General features: G+C 42.3%; 1 pseudogene; it reads left to right on the plus strand.

Moving 5' to 3' along the window:
* The first annotated feature begins 1,569 nt into the window (after nt 1–1,569).
* LOC136713259 (ADP-ribosylation factor-like protein 13B pseudogene) lies at nt 1,570–12,376 on the plus strand (annotated as a pseudogene).
* Nucleotides 12,377–13,468: the final 1,092 nt, after the last annotated feature.

Genomic DNA, 13,468 nt, shown 5'->3' on the forward strand with positions numbered 1-13,468 from the left:
CCCATGTCCCACCACTCCCTCAGGGAAGGAAAGGTATGTTTTTGCCTCTGCCACCTTTCCCAAAAAAAGGCAAAGCATTTCAAAAGCTTAGTATCATGTAACAACTGAATGTTTAGATGCCAATGAGAGGACTGAGCCCGTGCAGAAGGAAAAACCACTTCTACTGCCACTAAACTATGATCAGAAAACCCAGTAGGAGAGATTTTCGGTTAAATGAAGCTATTTAGTTGGTGTCTAAAAATATACAATCTATCCAGCCTGACCAAGGAGACCCTTCCTACAATGCATTTAGCCCACATATACTGCCTGTCAGTTGTATGTGTCATTCGCCAAACGTCCACCACATCATAAGCTGTCAACACTGATTTCAGCTCTCTAACCGACCCGGGGTTGGGCTCCACAGTATTATCAAGCCTACAGTTTTCAGTGCAGTTAAAATCACCACCCAATAAAAGAGTCAGCGGGCTCACACTGATCTAAAACACCAGGAAGACGTTTAAAAAGAGCAATCCTCTCGTTGCCGTCATTAGGTGCATAAATGTTAATTAAATTAAAAGTCGTATTACCAATCACCACTTTAACCATTAAGACGCGCCCCGGCACAATTTCAGTCACTGTAACTCTCTCAGGCTTAAAGTCCAGAGCAAATAAAATCGCAACTCCGGCCTCCCCCTCCCACTCTGTAGACCAGTCCGATTGATTCAAAGCATCAGTGTGCCGTCTCTTGCAGAAATGCTAGAGACAAGTTTCTGCACCAAATAATCAAACACTGTAGCTCTCTTCACGACATCTCGCCCCCCATTTATATTCAGTGTGCAAAATATCGGCGCACGCACTGAGGGAGGAAATGAAAACAAAGTGGAAACACAGACTATGACAAACCACAACACAGCGCCAGGGGAAAACAAACGAATGAGCTCATACATTGGTGCCTGTTTTAAGGGACATACGGACTTTAGCCATCCGGTTTTTCAGGCGATCACACTTTTTTTTCCATTCCCAGCCCTTTAGACTCCCGCAGCACCAACGCCGCTGAACTTAAAAAGTTTAAAATCGGGAAAGTGATCAACAATGCTGATCCCACGTCTCCCCTTAACCGACTCCAAAAACTCCCTTATACTCTGTGTGCTGTAGCCCCCTTTGAGCAGCGGACTGGCAGACAGACAGATCAGAGTCACTCCCCTCCTCATCGCTCTCGCCGGCCCCGCTGCCCTCCGCAGTCCCGGCCTCAGCCAGCAACTCCCACCTGCTCGCAGTGCAGACACCGCGCTCCACGTCCTGCTTTTCTGCGACAAAACTGCGTTTCGCATCACTGTCAATGGGTCTACCCTTCTTCTCACGTTTCCGTTTAGGAAGTTTAAACTCCCCTTTCTCAGCCGTCACCTCCCCCTCCATTGCCACCTCTGCTGGCCGAATCTCAAGCGCCGGATCTGCCATAGACCCCTCACGAGCAGCGTCGTGGGAAAAACCTGCCTCCTGCAGAGCAATCTCACTCTCAGGCATCACAGTAGCAACCACAGCCAGAGCCACAGTCTCCCCACTCTCATGTCCCACACACCCCAGTACAGCATGTACTACCTGTACCGGCACCCCGTTCCCACAAAGCACCCCAACACCACAAATCCCAACCTTCGCACCGACACCCGACGGTCCAGCCCGCTCCCCGTCCTGCACACCCGCCGGTCCGGCCCGCTGCCCGTCCTGCACACCCGCCGGTCCGGCCCGCTGCCCGTCCCCGGTCCCTGACCCAGACTCTACGTGCCCTCCTCCACCGCAGCACTGCCACCCCCTTCTTCCCTCGATCTCCTGCAGTTCTTCGCAATATGACCTTCACGGCCGCAGACAAAACACTTCATGAGATCAGACGTAGCGAACACAACATGGTCACAGACATCCAATCGAAAACGAAAGGCAACATTCAACTCCCCGTAGGTATCAGGAAACAACATATACAGCGGCCTACGAAAAGATACACCATGTTTCAGCTCGGGACTTTTACACCCAGCGGTATCATAGTGATATCCGACATAATCTGCCCGTGTCGGCTCAGCTCCGTGATCAAAACGACATTGGAAATATATGGCGGCACATTGGAAATAGTAACTTTCCGAGCCGGGACTGCAAGCGGCAAGACAGACACCAGGACTGCATCGACAACTAAACCCTCCAGAACCACTCTCCGCACTAACGCTTCATTAGCAAGAAAAACAACAGATTTATTCATCCGAGATGCGGATTTAATATTCCCACACCCCACCACTTTCCCCAATTCAATGACGCATCTTTCTACTGGGACGATCGCATCCACAATAAGTTTAATGCCGTGACGGCGAGTCAGGTTACTAAACCCCAGTCTCCCCAACTCGGGTGTAGCCATGGCGATCGCTGACAAAAGTCTGCTTCCCTGCACAAACCCAAACAGTAATACACTTTTGTACCACCCAAACCAACACAAAGAAAGAAAAGGCAAGAAGGAGAGAAGAAAAAACGGGGAAAAACCCCACTCACTCACTCACTCACTCACTCACTCAAGCTCTGCGCACTCCTCCACACTCCCGCCACACATGCACACTCCCGACAGACACCACGGTAGACAGACAGCAACAGACGATAGTCGATAGATAGATAGATTAATAGCATATTAAATAGCCTAATATTGTGTGACCTATAAGACATGGCGCCAAGACAACAGCAAGCCTACGCTCGCTGTCACAGTAAGACATCACTGAGAGTTTGGTCATGTGACTGAGCGAGATGCAGTGCCGATGAGGACAGCACTGCGTGGGTACAGCAGGTTGAAATACCACACGGCCTGTGAAACGGTCATCGGGGAATTCAGGGAAATGTATCCTGTCCTGGCAATGCTGGGAAAGATTGCCTGCACAATTCCTGCGTCCAGTGTGCCTGCAGAGCGTGACAAGGTGACAAGGTTGATGAGAATTGCAAGTTGTGACAAGGGGTTGCATGGCTTCAACTTTGCACAAGCAGCGGAGCACTTCTATTCAATGAAGTCGCGCCGCAAATAAACGGGAACTTGACAAACGCAGAATTCGGACCGACCAGCCTATTATTTTTTAGACCTAATTTTGTCTTCATTTAGCTTATTTTCAAGTTATTTAATTTGACGGGCTTGGAATGCAAAGAGACGTACATTTAATGTAGGCTATTGTCTTTATTTTATTAACAATAGCAAGGCTATTGGTTTTATTTTATTGTTGTAGCCTATATGCTTGTGAAGAGTTCATTCTGCTGACTAAATAAAATACATTTGTTGGATCATAGTGTTTGTGTTTTATTGCTGTTTAAATGTAAGCTATTATATGGCTATTTAAAACATATGTCCGATAATTGTTCTATATGACCGGAATTCAGGAATGTTATTGGCCATGTTGCCCATAAAAAAAAAAAGGCTAGCACAAACTCTGCTTAGATCACGGTATTCAGATATGAATTCTGTGAGGGAAATTGCAAGAAAACTAATAGTTTTACCTAATGGAATACAATCCTCAATTAATAGATGCAGAGAAAGTGTCAGCTGTGTAAACATGCGGCAGAGGCAGAAAAAGGAACATGCATTACAACACCTTGAAGATCAAAGTACATTTATAAAGATACATGAAATGCATTCCATTTTCAGCTCTTTCGAATAAACAGTATTTGAGATGAAAATCAAATCAGAATTTTACAGTGCCATTAGTAAACGCCAGCAGAACAGCTATTCATCGGGTAAATGAGATCAGCAATGCTGGACTTCAAGATTGTAATGTGTTCTTGACACAAAATACCTTTTACTGGAATCCCATCCCTTTCCAGGGATTGGTAGTGGACAGCTCACAGTGGAATGTGTGTCCAGTGATGAGACAGGACAGACTTGTGCTACCCAGACAATTGGGCTGTGATTTGATCCAGCTTCTGAAGTATTATCTATACAGACTACTGCCTGTAGTGCTCAATAATTACTATACTACTACTACTACTACCACTACTACTACAACAATTTTACCCAGCATGTGTGCATTTACCTTTTACCCTCAGCCTGCTCCCGCTCCATTTCCAGGTGGGCCAGCAAGGACCTTGCCTTTTTCTGTCTCCTTAAGATTTCAGACCTATCCCCGTTGATCTCATTTAAAGAAGAAGAATTCTGGCATCTTGTAAGATGTTCCCTCATTCATGGATATATTCTGATGGCTCTTCTCAGTCTAGTGCCGAGAGAGAAAAAGATAAATTGAGCAAGAGATGCTGACAATTCAAGTCAAGCAGAAGGTAAAAGACAACACTTTAGGTAGTGGAACAGTGCTCATTATGTAGGCTACAGAAACCTGTTACTGAGCTTGTATTACCTTAGACTTGAAAGAGCAGTCAACCTCGAACCAGGAGCCTGGCCTTTTGGATAATTCTTTTGGATTCTTAACTTACTGACTGTGGCCCATTCATCTTTGGGATTCCCTTCATTGTCGTACACAGACCCTGTGCTAGTCTTTACTCTGACAGGATGAGCACCACATGCCTGCTTTAAGCTGCAAATAGCATTTCAAGCAGTTTTAACACCCCATTATGAGGCCTCTTGTTAACAGTTCCTGAGAGGGGACAGCCTTGCAAACTGAAGTGTATCTTAAGCACATGGACTTGTCGGGCTCAACAGTGTGGCAGGGTTTAATTGATTGTGCATGACAGTGATTAATGCATTAAATGGGCCAAACAATCTTGCAATAATAATTTTGCTCTTGGGACTTCTTTGCATTTTTGGTTTGGAACAACGCAAGACCGAGTTCTCGAATTGCATAATCTCTTAGTAGCTCATTCTTATGTGAGGTGGGATTGCATTGCACAATAATAATATCCCCTCTCAAACTCATTAGATAAGTATTTTCTGATTTACCATGCACAACGGAAGCTTCCCTGGAGACTCATTAGCCTGTCTCATTTATTTATTTATTTTCTACATTTTATTCCCCCCAGTTTCTTAACTATGGAGCAAAAATGACATTTTACAGCCACAAGGGGATCTTTGCTGTTTTTCTAAGATGTCCCATGAGATCTGGAAGGCTCAACTGGCTGATTGGTGCAGTTGTCAATTATTTTCTTTGGAATTAATGCATCAGGTTTTCACATTTGGAAACTTGACTTGCAACCTTTGTATTCTTTATTTAACAATTTATTGCGAAAGCATTGTAAAGTTTTAGCAGTCATTATTATTTAGTTACTTTATCTTCATATGTCTTTTCAATGGTATTTTATTTTAAATCGGAATGCAAATATGATTAGTTTTGGTTTCTCTTGTTTGTAGAACTTAACTGTTACGGTCAGATGGAAAATGCAATTAAAATCCTAAAAAACAGCTTTGGTAAGCTTTGGTCCTGTCTTTTAGGTTAGCTTGTATGTACTGCTTAATAAATATTATAACAAACACAAAGTAAAAACTGCTTTACTGGTCAGACATGTTCCTTTTAGTTATTTATTGATTCCTACCAGTGAAGATTAAAGGACTATTGTACTTGAACCATAACAATGCCATTTCCTGTACTGTTTCTTCAAGGGCAGGGAAGTTAAGATGGGCAGAATGTCAGCTAGATTAAAACGCTCCTTCTTTCAGAGGAGGGCAAGGACACTAAGAAGAGGGTGCATAATTGCAGTGCGACTACTAGTTCCTTATCATCTTCCTGTGTATTTGACATCTAATAGCTATCCTCGTCTCCCCTCTACAGTTCAGATTCTTTAAAGTGTGGCAGGGACTAGATTAATGGATGACTGATTACTGCAGAAGGATAACATTGCTGCAAAGGTAACTAGAAATATGAATAAATAAACTATATCCACGCATGCTCATTTCCCACTCCCTTCCCAGTAGGTATTCTTACACAAATGTCTATATAAATAGTTTAAGTTAATCCTGGACTTCAATGATTCTCCATTTAAAACTGCTATAATCAAACAGGGCAGACTGTAACATTATTGTGGCTGTGAGGCTGAAACCATTTTATTAGAATTGCTTTGTGCAGCTGCTTACCTTGTTGACTGACCATGCACAATTTATAACACTTCACATATGAGGTCCTCCAAAAACATACCTCAATAACTATAATATAATCCTGATTCAAAAATTCAGGAGATTCAGGTGAAGTCTGAATTTCTAAAAAACAATGTTTTATATAGAGAGGACAAAATAAAAGGTAAGTATTGCATGTAGCACAAAAGTTATTTTAAATATTTAAATAGAAGGTCAGTCTTTCAAACAGCAAACACAACATTGTTCTTTCTAGCAGATACAGATACAATCTGCTCAACATAGCCAACAAAATCATTTCAGATTCTCAGACACAGAAAAATGTACATAAAAGCAACCCAAAAAATAAGCTTCTGCAGCTACTTCTATTCATTAGAAAGAAATGCCCAGAATCTAAAAAAGGATGTACACTTTGTCTGATCAGTGACAGGAATCATGAGTACCGGTTTGTACGTTTGTTTCCGGTTAAGGGGAACTTTGCAATCCTGTCCGGTCTCAAAGTTGCCTGGTGAATATTATTGTTATTATTTATTAGTTGACACCATTTCCCAAGGTGAATTACAGTCACCAAATATACAGCTTTAAAAATAGAGCAAGAGCTATTAAATTACAATTTATTTCTTAGGCAGGGCAATTTAAAAAATGTGACAATATATCACATTATGTTTTACATACAATTTCCCATTTAAACATGTTCTTTTTTTACTGGAACAATCTAGGTGAGGTACCTTGCTGAAGGGAACAATGGCAGTGTCCCGAACCTAGGAATGATCCCACAACTTTCCACCCAGGAGGGAGCCCTGACCACTACTCCACTAGTAATATATTACTTCACTCCCAATAAGAGTAAAATGAACTTGGGGCAGATTAGCGGTAGTTTATCATGCCATATTATCATGCCATCTTTAAAGGCACACCGACCAATTGTTAAAACCCACTGGGAGCATTGAATTGGTCTCAGACCTCAGGACTACATGTTACAGGCTATATGATTCACCCTGCTTTCCTTGTGTGGATTTTAGCCGCATAAGCCAGGGTGCTGGATCCTGGTCCTCTAGGGCTGTATTGGCTTAAGGTATTCATTGTACGTCAACTCCTAACTGCCTAGTTCAACTGATCATTGGCTTAATTGGACAAATTTGACCACTTTCCTTATTATTAAATTATGGGTGATTGAAGGAAACCTATAAAACCTGCTGGACTGCAGCCTTCCAGGACCAGACATCAGCCAATTAGGAGTCGGTTCTTTGATATTTTGTTAATGTATATTATATTTTCATCTAAGGTGCTGGTGGCAGGTTTTATATTAGAATGGTAGAAAAGTAAGTATTCAGATTCACAATTATCCCAAGTCTGCCATAGTTAGAAAAGGATCTGCACATTCCTGTCAAGCTGAATGTTAACAGGAGATGCCTATACTTCAGTAGGGCTGCGTTTTTCATGAGAGCATGGATTCCATTTAAAGTCTTTCTCATGCAAACATTTATTTCAGTCGAGAACTTTAGGGCTTTAATAGCCTTCTTCATCTTCAACGACACCACAGCCAGCTAGAAGTGAACTGGGAATTTCATGAAAAAGGACAATTATAGTACCCAAAGAAGTGCTTCCTTGCTGTGCTACTCTGCAGAAGAAAGTAGCAGTCCCTCTATCTGAAGAACTGCTAATGAAATGGCCCAAGAAGAGAAAACATCAAGCTTTATGTAAGGTACTCCTCCAGACTGCTGGAGTGTGTCTGAAGAAAGCTGGAGAACTGCCACAATAGCCACTCCTAGAGCTGTTGAACCTCTGATAGAAGAAGCAACAGTAATTAACACTTCTCCATAGGAAATCTCTCAACTTAGGGAATTAATCTATGTCTCACTCCAAGTAAATTAGGATTCTTGTCAAGTCTTGTTTGGCAGCCCTAATTTATTCTCCTTTAGTTGTCTGTGATAACGGGCAAAATCTAAGCCTGTTCTGCTCATTCAAGAACTGCAAATACGCACAATCAGTGTTTAGCATCTAGAGTCCATTTCACACTAGCATCCTCAACCCGTGTCAACCTGGTCACATGACATTACTGCGAAACAAAGACCACACCGACATCACTGTGAATCCTATTACAGTGATGATAATAAAAGTGCATGCCAACAGTAACAGCACCAGTCCTACAAAGAGCATCCCTGTCACAACGTATTATAGACCCAGCTACTTTATTTAAGCCTACTCTTTATTATTGGATAATATTGATAATAATACATTCTTGTTGAATTTGTGTCATGTTAGATGCTGTTTGTTTTGTTTTACAGAAGATGCTTTTAACCTGCATGTTGTGTTGCATAGCAAAGTGATATCTGGAGTAAGTACAATAAAAACATTACTGTTAAAAGAGTAGAATGTGAGTGTTTGAATACATTAAATAACCCTCAGGCTAGATTTTATCTATAACTTATCATGTTCTCTATAAAGGCATCTTTTCTGCACACTTTTTCAATAAAGGCCTCCACATGCGCAATTGTTGTTCATTGCCATTTTCATTTCTAGTTAAACCAATAACTGCTCAGGTGAATCAAACCTTTTTAAAAAGTAAAGAAAAAGAGTGCAATCAATATAACTCGCTTACACATTCTGTGCATTCCTATATACATTTATATCGAGATTTTATACTGCCCCTCAAATAAATAAATAGATACAAACAGCCAGACACTAATCACCACTACATTGATCCAAAGTGTATGATACTGAAGTAAATAGAAAAAATCCACATCTTGTTCATTAAACAATCCTTATACATTTCTTTAATTTACTTGTATTCTTCCCGAAATAGAAAAAAAAAAACACATTACTTCTGGGGCAAAGACAAGAGAGAATTATAAGAAGTTTGTTTGGTGAATAATTATCCAGCTGCTACAACCACTTGTGTTTCGATATGACAGTAAAAAGAAGCTGCATTGAAATTAATTGAGCGATTTTTTAAATGTCATTTTTCAAGCATTATAATACTTTTTAATTTTAAAGTGAGCACTGAGGTTTATATATATATTTATATACATGCCCTGCATATATATGTATATTTAAAAACTGTGATTTCTGCTAACAAGTGTATATGAATATAAAAGGTTTGTTTCAACCAAGCTGTAATTAGTTTAACTGTTCTGAGGATCAACTGAGATTTGCATTTCACTCGGCAAAGAGTTTGAAAAAGCAATTTAAAGACTAACAATCCAAAGTATAACATGGCTGAATAGGAATGTATTATTATTATTCAATAAAAATGAAAATATCGAGTTCTTGGGTCTTAAAGGGGTTAATGCAGTGTAATGGTTGGCGCAGGGATGGAGCTCTTACTTGGATAGGTGCTATGTGTTGCTAATTTACCCAGCTGGACTTTAAGCTTGCTTTGAGATACAGAAAAAGCCAGACTTCTGTCAAGTTATCCTGAAAGGTATCTGGTTAACTGGCAGATCAGAAGACTAAGGGCCGAATTAAAATCAAAACTCTGACCCACCCGCTAATAACAAACTACAAACCTGTACATCATAGTGGTTACATTTGTGATTAGAAGAAAGTGGCATCTAATTGAAAATGAAGCCACAACTGAGTACAGCAGTAGTTTTCTATTAGCGGATGGGTCAAAGTTAATAATGTACATTGTATAAAAATGTACCAGATTAATTAATCAGTCTTATTAAACAGTAAGAGAAATCTAGTTTTAGTTAGCTAAGGTTAGCAAACTTAGATATCAGTACTGTTATATTAACTATAGCTTCTTACTAAATAATGTTACTCTTCTGCCTTGAGTGATTCAGCATGTTATTCGTATGATGTATAAGTTATTTAAATGTAGCCTAAGTTATTTAAAGGTTGGTGTACTGGTGCCTCCATGCAATTTTAAGTTATTCAAATCTAAATTAATTTTAAATTGTCAATGGCTTGGTGTTGCCACAATATACATCTATACGTTTTTAGTACATTTTCTTGTTATTTTCATTATTACTGTATCATAATCTTATTTTTTATTGGATGGGTTTGCGACACACACACAAATATGGAAATGAATCTTTCTCCACTTGGTTTTCACTGAAACTGAATTAAGGATGTCTGCAAAGAAATAAATAATAATAGCAATGATAATACTGTATGAGAGTCTCTGGTTTGCTCAGTCCTGGAATTGTTTACCTCAGTGAGTGAGTGACATCTACATTCGCCATCAATAAGAGCACAGTCCCATCAAGCTCCAGGCCTGGACATAGCAGTTCTAACCACTGGTACAGCTGTGACTGTGATGATGTTTCATATGGATTGAGTAACAGGAGGGGTTGGTTGACTCATATGAAAAAATAAAAGGGGAGAAAATATTCCCATCTTTTTTCAAAATACAGGAGACTAGTAATCCAAGGAAGAATTATACCATTATCTACAATTCTACAGACAATGTTGGAAATGGGTTGCAAATCCAAGGGTAATTTGTGTGAAATTCTGCTACCTGATGTTTTACAGCCAATTGGTCTCATGTTAGATGGTATGTTTGCAAATCAGGCAAAGCTTTATTGTAAACATGTTTTGTTCAAGAATTAATCCAATACACAATGAAGTCATATATGAAAGAAAAAAAACACTTATCATTGATTTGATCATGGCAGTGGTGGGTAACCTAAATTAAGCAATGGGCCGCAAGTCCAGGTGTCAAATAACTGCCTGTGCAACAAGACCCCTTTACCACAATTACAAGCCACAAATGCTACATTTAAAAAATAAAATAGCAATATCATGCAATAAATTCATATCAACAATCTATTAAAGAAGTAACACTGATACAAAATAAACAGTTGTCATACATATACTACTTTATTCTTAATTTATTTTTTGGGGGGTGGAAGTGGATGTACTTTGGGCTACATTAGGCCTGCAAACCACAGAGGGACATGGGGGGTTCAAAGTGGGGGGAGGTTAGCAGTGCATGCAGGTGGCAGGAGGGTGGATGCAGGGGTTCCATCTGTCCATAGTGTTTTGGATTATTCTGTATTGTAGATTGTGATTTGTTTTGTTGGCATGTTTGCTTAATTACCACAAAAAATAAATATAAATATTGTTTAAAGAAATTGCTGTTTAATCCTGAATTAATCATTGGCACCCTTGGCACTTAGTGAATTGAACAAACCAGACTATGGGCACTCCAGCCTAACAAAGGTTCGCCATCCCTGCTCTAGAACTGAGCTTCTGGACACGTGATTCAATTATGACCATCTAAGGCCTGATGCCCTGCCTTTTCCTTCAATTAAAACATTAGCAGCAGCTTTAATCAGTGGATGATTAACAGCTTGAGTGCTGCCTCCGGTCCCAGTTATGACATCATAAGCGGCAGACGCGTCACATCCCCACATGCTACAGGGTCAGGACACACTTGCAAGTGCAACAGCGCCAGTGGATACACCGAGCTCAGGATTTGCATCATCCTTCCAGTTGTTTTCATTTGTATCACCCATCTCAGCGTGTAGAGGAGCGAATGGAGTAGCTAGCAGTCAGTGAAGAGTAGTCAGTGACATTTTCATTCAGTATGATGGTGAACTGTGGCAAATGGGTGAAACGGTTGTGCCAGCCGGCAAGGAAAGTGACCTTAGTGATGCTGGGTCTGGACAAAGCTGGGCAAACAGTGACTCTGAAAGGAATTTTGGGAGAAAATCCAGAAGACGTGGCCCCCACCGTGGGCTTCTCCAAAATCGACCTGAAGCAGGGGGACTCCGAGGTGACCATTTTTGACTTGGGTGGGGGCAAGTCGATCCGGGGCATCTGGCAAAATTACTACACCGAGTCGCACGGCGTGGTGTTCCTGGTGGACTCCAGCGATGTGGAACGCATGAGTGAGAGCAGGGACACCCTGGCCGAGGTCCTGAGACACCCGCGCATCGCCGGGAAGCCCGTGCTTGTCCTGGGCAACAAGCAGGACCGCGACGGGGCCTTGTACGAGGGAGAACTCGTCCAGTCTCTCTCCCTGGAGAAGCTAGTGGACAAGTGTCACTGTACAATCGAGACGTGCTGCGCTGTGATGGACAACAGCATGAATCGGGAGCACCCCGTCAAGAGGGGGCTGGGCTGGCTGCTCCGCATCATCCACTGCGAATACGCGGCCTTGAACGGAAGGACACGGCCGAGCAGAGGGCCCTGGAGGAGCAGGACAAGCGCGACAGAGCGGAGCGAGTGCGCCGGGTCCGAGAGGAGCGGGAGCGGAGAGAGAGGGAGGAGGCCGAGCGAGAGGGGAGGGCCGCGCCGGAGGAGCAGGCGGAGGACGAGGACGGCATCATGTCCAATCCTTTCCAGCCCATCGCTGATGTCATCACTGGCAACGAGGCCAAGCAAAGGACGGAGGCCAAGGAGAGGAAACAGTGCAGGTGACGGCAGTTCACCTGGCTCCCGGGCCGGCAGACGACGGGGGCAGAGGAGGGGAGCCGTGAGAAGGAGGACAAGCGGAGGAGAGAGGAGGAGAGGGAGAGGAAGCCGAGGCGGTTCCCCTGGTGCTGGGGCTGGCGCAGGACATGCCCAATGATGACGGGCGAGGCGGAGGAGAGCAGCCCCCGGGAGGCCGACAGCGCTGTGTACAGTAACTTCACAGCGACTGAGAGTAGACTACAGCAACACGCACCTAAACCAGACCCTGTGGCTGTACATTCAGGAACGTCATAGCATGCTATTATTACACATCAACATAAAGAAAGTCTGGAGCTCCGGTTCTGCACAAACTTGAGAAACAAACCCGGTTTTCACACAGCCGGCGTCTTACTCACGCAGGCGATGTCTATTTGGGTGCTTTATCGCCGGGAACAAAAACGCTCCTGCTGTTGTTTTGGGAGCCACACGGATCCTGTTCACAGCGCTTCTGAATCCGTGTGTAAAGTATAGCGCCAGTTCATGCGCGTTTCCCCACGACGTTTCCGTTTCGCTCTCCATCTTCCCCCTCACTTCCTGCTCTCGCTGCCACTTCCCGCCAACAAAACCTTGCATGTCTCTCTAGCTCCGCCGCCCGCCCTTTCACCCGCCAGGCGCTCCGATATATATATCAGCATCAATTAAATAACACTTCCCACAGTGCTTCATTTAGTTATCCATCAGGAGCCCATCCGAACACTAGTCCAATTATGATTGCCAGGCTGCCCTACATGACCCCCTGGAAAATAAAACTGCAATCAAGTCCTGAAAAAACATAATTAAACATAGTTTTAAGTGTAATATGGATTTAGTGTTATTGGATTTAATAATATTCAGATTTACAAAGAGTATAACTAAAGTGCACATCCATCGCTTCCCTTTTGTATGCCAATATACATATAATATGCAACAAATCGTGCATATGTGTATGTGTATCATATATGCAAGTTAATGTGTGTGTGTATAATATATATATATATATATTACACAGTGTAAATAAGCATAGTGTGTTGTCAGTACTGAAGTGTTTTAGGCTTGGAACAATCCCTTCAAGTGTTGTCA

Source organism: Amia ocellicauda, chromosome 2 (genome assembly GCF_036373705.1).
Source record: "Amia ocellicauda isolate fAmiCal2 chromosome 2, fAmiCal2.hap1, whole genome shotgun sequence".
In the NCBI taxonomy this organism is placed as follows: Eukaryota; Metazoa; Chordata; class Actinopteri; order Amiiformes; family Amiidae; genus Amia; species Amia ocellicauda.